We start from the raw sequence: 6,000 nt of genomic DNA, 5'->3' as shown, positions 1-6,000 counted from the left end.
TGAGGACCGTTGTATCTGGTTAGTTCCCATAAGTTGTTCTTCCTCTTCCTCTTTGATACACGAACCATCTATTGACATCCGTTGTCACATTGGACGCAGTAGCAGACATATTTCTCTGTGTTAGATCAGTCAACTCGGGACTGAACTGAGTTACGAATATTGTAACTCTTTATTGCCATCATTGCTTCCTCCTTCGATGCGAACTCCATTCCAATATATAAATCACCATCATTAACTGTTGATTGAAGTCCATAGTTGCCAACATCAGGAAGATCCAGAAATTCGGGCTTATACATTGCATCATAATCAGCCCCATACATATGTGCAGGAAGTTCGGCTGATGTTGTATTTATCGGAACGTCATCCTAGTCATCATCAGAATGTAAGTTAAACTGTGGTGAGTCAGGTTCAACGAATAATCCCGTTTCAGTACCATCTGCACCTGGCTCCCGAAGAGGTTCTTCTGGTGGAGATGATGGTTCCTCCGATAATCTAATGTTGAGGTCAAATAAGTTCCCGCTTGTGTGTCCTCCCCTTGAACTTGAGGCCATTGTATCATGTGGGATGTGAATAGACTGCCGTCTTGTTGGCATTTCCATATGTAAGTCGAAAACATTGGCAGATGAATGTCTACCCCTTGAAGTAGAAGAGATGTTGCCATATGGATTATTAGTGAAACAACGTGGGTTAAGATCATAAGCAGTTGCAGATGAATGCCTTCCTACTGAACTTGATGGCATGTCATCTGGTGTTGGATCCGCCATTAATGATGTGAAATCATTACAGATCAGTTGTGTCGGGCTATCAACTTGATCAGCTTGATATACAATGCCAAAGTGAGAGGAATATGGGAGACCACGAGAAGCACGAACCTCAATAAAAGGCGCATACATTTCAATAAGAGATTGTGAACTTCCCATATGAGCATCAACCATCATAGAAACATCATCATCGTTTGAAAGCTGAAATGATGTATACGTGAGCGGAAAAAGTTCAGTAGGAAATCTGTACTGAAGTGAAGATAGTCTTCTCCGGCCTGCTACACGAATCTTTAACGAAATTTTTGTGATTAACTCCTCAAGTGTGATGTTTCTCTTCAAGGTTAAGGGGATATAATGATCTGACTCAAAAACAACCCCCTCTTCAGCTTGTTTAATTTCTCCATCATACAAAACAACAGCAGGAAAACGACTCATTTTCAGACAATAGAGGATTGAGATTTTTGAGAAATTTGCATATAATAGTATCTATAACCGGGGTACTATTCACGTGAAGGCGCGTTCCCGGGGGCGCGCCTTCCATTATTTTGTCAGAGAATATGTTATCATTACCCTATTATGTCACTTATGTCCCCCGAGAACTATTCATGTCAATACCTATTATTCCTTAGGGGACCGTGAAGACGCGTTCCCGGGGACGCGCCTTCCATTATTTTGTCAGAGAATATGTTATCATTACCCTATTATGTCACTTATGTCCCCTGGGAACTATTCATATCAATACCTATTATTCCTTAGGGGACCATGAAGGCGCGTTCCTGGGGGCGCGCCTTCCATTATTTTGTCAGAGAATATGTTATCATTACCCTATTATGTCACTTATGTCCCTCGAGAACTATTCATGTCAATACCTATTATTCCTTAGGGGACCGTGAAGGCGCGTTTCCGGGGGGCGTTCCTGGGGAACTATAGATGGATGGTGAAATCAGGTAAATTATAACCAAAATTTAACTTCTTTTGGAAGTTCAGCAAGTTAAGGATAAAATTATATATATAGATAAATTTAAGTTCATAACTTAAATTAAAATGTTATGTGAAGTTTGAATAAATTAGATAAAATGTTATGGATAAATTGAATAAATGTGAAGTGATAAGTTTATTGTGACATTGAAATTGTATGGAATGAGCATCGACATGTTTTTACGAATAAATGTGAAGTGATAAGTTGATTTTAATGTATACGTTTTAATATATATGTTAATGATAAAATCATATGTATGGATAAATTTAATTTCAATTTAAGTACTGTGAACTATAATTGGAATATAACTTTTAATTTCGAATACAATTGGAATATTAACTTGAATTTAATGTTAAATTTCGAATACTATAATTTATATTTTAAATTTAAATTTCGAATAATATTATTTGTATTTTAATTTTAAATTTCGAATGCTATAATCTGTATTTTAAAAACATTTATTAAACATTTAATGTTAAATTTGAATAAAAAATAACATTAAAAATATTGGCAGTAACAACCATGAAACATTTAAATAACATAACCAAATTACATAAATTTCTGAAATATAACTATTTAAATAACATTAAAATACAACTGGATCACCGATGTCGTCTTCTCGAATGAGTTCCACATGGCGGTGGTTGTCTATTTCGCGGAGGATTTCTTCGTGGAATTTGTTCTTCAGTCTCCTCATCTTCACTATCATCATCATCGACATTTTCTTCATTTGGCGTAGATGACGCTGAAGGGGCTGAAGGGCCTGTATAAAATAATGACCCTGGATGAGTGCTAGTAACCATCCCACCGCTCCCCGGGAACTGTGAAAACTGTGGAAGCATTGGCATCGATGTCTGTGATCCAGATGGAGATTAGGGTGTCTGAGGAGAAGCACCACCGGCCAAATAAGATGCATATGAACCATATGCTGGATCATTAAACATAGCCGTATATGCACCTCCATATGGTATAAAACCCTGCGGGCTAGGCATGTAACCTGGCGGGCTAGGAATGTAACCCTGCGGGCTAGGAATGTAACCCTGTGGAGATGACATATGAACTGGTAGGCTTGGCATATACCCCTGAGGAGATGGCATCTGAAGTGGAGGGCTGGGCATGTACCATTGTGGCATCGGTGGATAAAGATGTTATGGTGGGACTGATGTAGAACCGGTAGCACCTTTTCTCCGTCCATACACCGGAGGACGATAATATTGAGACGGTTGACGTCTTTCTCGGCGCCTAGGAATGCTAACCCCTCGTGCTTCCGCCGAAAGTAGAAACGGCTTCCCATTTTCATTAAACCAGACCATATAGTTATCTGTAACCATATGACCAGTTTTAGCGTAATATTGTCGAGGGGCCAACTGTGCATACCGGTTCTCCCAAAGCGCAATCCGATCTCTGTTTCTCACCACCCAGTTAACATCTTTCTTTCCTCGTCTATCTATGTTATGCATGTCGTCTAAATTCCTAAATGCTCCAGGAATATATTGCGTACAACCATACTGACGGAGCACGCGATCAACTGGATGCCACTCAATAATAGTATAACATATAAGAGGTATAACCGATATCCAAACCTCTAATGACCCACCAAGGTGGGGTGGGATGCAAGCCTTCACTTCATCGCTCGCATAAGGTATCCATTGAAACTGAAATATAAATATATAATTCAAATAAATAAAATATTCTAATTATATCTAACATTTTAAATTAAAATATTAATATTTAAACAGGTGTAAAAACATACCCCAGACCCAGCTTTTGTATCAATAAGTAGACGAATTTCCTCTAACCCAGTAGGTGTACTTCTATGGTTCTTTCTTTTCATCGACCACCTATGAAATATAATATAAACTAAATATCACCCTATTTAATTAAAAATATTTAAATCAAAATTTAGTTCAATAATTACCTCAACAATAAGGGGAATACGTATGGTTCATTCACGATCGGGCATAAGAAAGGCATGCGGAACCACGCCCATGATTGCAGAAGCAGGAGACATCCACCGATAGCAGTTTTCTTATAATTCGTCGCCCGACACATTTCTCTAAAGAGAAATGCCAAAACTGCAGCGCCACAACTATATCTTCCAGCTTCATCAAAATCGATCACATGCCGCAACCACATACAATGCACCTGGTTGCGAGATTTGTCGGGCATCAATATTCCTCTAATTATTCGTAGAATATATGCCCGAGCACATGCCTTTGCTTGATCCTCTGAAGCATTTTCATTTAAAACCTCAAAATTAGCTTTCAATCAATATAAAACTATTCTACCTCCATTAAACTATGGCGGAGCAGCTCTAAGATAATCAATGCACATTGACTGCCAATCATCATCCGCCATACCACACATCATATTTCCGTCGACGAGAAGCCCTAGATGCATAGAGACATCCTCCAATGTAATTGTAGCCTCTCCACATGGAAGGTGAAAAGTGTGTGTCTCGGGCCTCCACCTCTCAATCAATGCAGAAATTAGGACAGGTTTGACTTTGCAACCGCCAATGATTGTTGCAATATATCCGAACCTTGCAGAATCTAAAAATGGCAAAATACGTTCCGGTGTCGATATACGTGAATTTTTAATAAATGTCTCTAAAATACGATCAGTATCCTAAATAATATGCATTATAAAAAATTAAAATTAATATAAATTCATAATAAATTTAAATTAAACATAACAATAAATATTAACATTAATTATAAAAAAATATTACCATATCGCTAAAATGTCTGGAGATATGGCCAGCATCCAATCGCAGCAGCATTTCACTTTCCATTATAACTGTAGACAAAAATAATAATTAGCACAAAAAATAATTAATTAATAAATTTAAATAAATAATAATTATATAAATATTATTTTAATAAAAAAAATAATATTTATATAATTATATTAATATAAAATATAATAACTATTTAAAAAAATAACTGAAAAATAAATTTCTTACCACTAATAAGAAATTTAAAACTCAAAGATTTAGAGAATTTGAGTTATATAAAAAGGGGAAGAAGATTTTGGTGTGAAGAATGAGGGGGTTGAGGGGGTTTATATAGGGGAGGAGGAGGGGTAGTTGGGAAAAAATCGGATGGGCATTTAAGACATTTAATGAAAGGTGTGTCCCCAGGGATGCGTCTTTCACACGTGGCAACTGAATCAGCAAATAAAGGTAAAGCACGTCCTCGGAGATGCGCCTTTCACACGTGGCATCCAACTCAGCATAAAACCAAGTAAAGCGCGTCCCCGGGGATGCTCCTTTCGTCACCTCAGTCGAAAGGGTGCCACTTCAAGAAATATAGAACAAACGGTGCTAAAAAAAGAGATATTCGACTAAAGGGTGTCAGTTTGGTCAAATCGCTTGCCATGCAATATGATAAGAAAGCCAATGTCACTATAGTAGGAATCATGCAGATTTTCCCAACAACTACAGAGTAGTTGGTCAGGTACAATTTTATATTTTCTAGTGTAGCTGCACTGGAACTAAGCTAACCCTGCTTTGGATTATAAAGTTCTAGTTTGAAAATTCCTGTAGGGAATGTCATATTTCATTGTACAAAGTTGAAGAGGATCCAGATATTCTATATAGGCTTTTTGTAAATGTATATTTCGGAGCAACCTACCTTAAATGGTTATCAAACTTCGAAAACAAGTGAGCTTTCAGGGAAGAACTTGGATCCACCTTGAATGCGTTTAATATATTTCTTTTGAAATGAGTTCATATTATCATAAAAAAAATTATTGGTGATGGTTGATTAAAGGGAAAATTATTTATATATTTTAAATGTAATATAATATTTTTGTAGGTTCAAATTCGAGTTTGAGTTCGAGCTTGAATCGAGCTCTAATTCGAGTTTGAGTTCGAGCTTGAATCGAGCTCAAAATCGAGCTTCAATCGAGCTCGAGTCTCGAGCTTTAATCGAGCTCCTGATTTTTTTTTAGTTCGAGCCTTTTCGAGTTCGAGTAGAGTTTCAATATTATATTTCGAGTTTGAGTCGAGCTTGAAAATTTTAGGCTCGTGAGTTTTCGAGTCGAGCCTACATTTAAAGTTTTCGAGTTCGAGTCAAGCTCGGCAATACTCGAGCTCGACTCGGCTCGTTTACACCCCTGATTGTGCCCAACCAGGCAAAAAAATTATAATAAATTTATATATTTTTTTAAATATTTATTAGATAATTATAGATTGCCATTACTTTTTTTAAAATTATATTTCACCTCGGTGATGGATGTAGTTGATTCTCACGATGG

The sequence above is a fragment of the Hibiscus syriacus genome, unplaced genomic scaffold (genome assembly GCF_006381635.1).
Source record: "Hibiscus syriacus cultivar Baekdansim isolate YM2019G1 unplaced genomic scaffold, ASM638163v2 tig00110013_pilon, whole genome shotgun sequence".
Lineage (NCBI taxonomy): Eukaryota > Viridiplantae > Streptophyta > Magnoliopsida > Malvales > Malvaceae > Hibiscus > Hibiscus syriacus.
The sequence above is the reverse complement of the archived record's forward strand: the minus strand, read 5'-3'. Positions refer to the sequence as shown.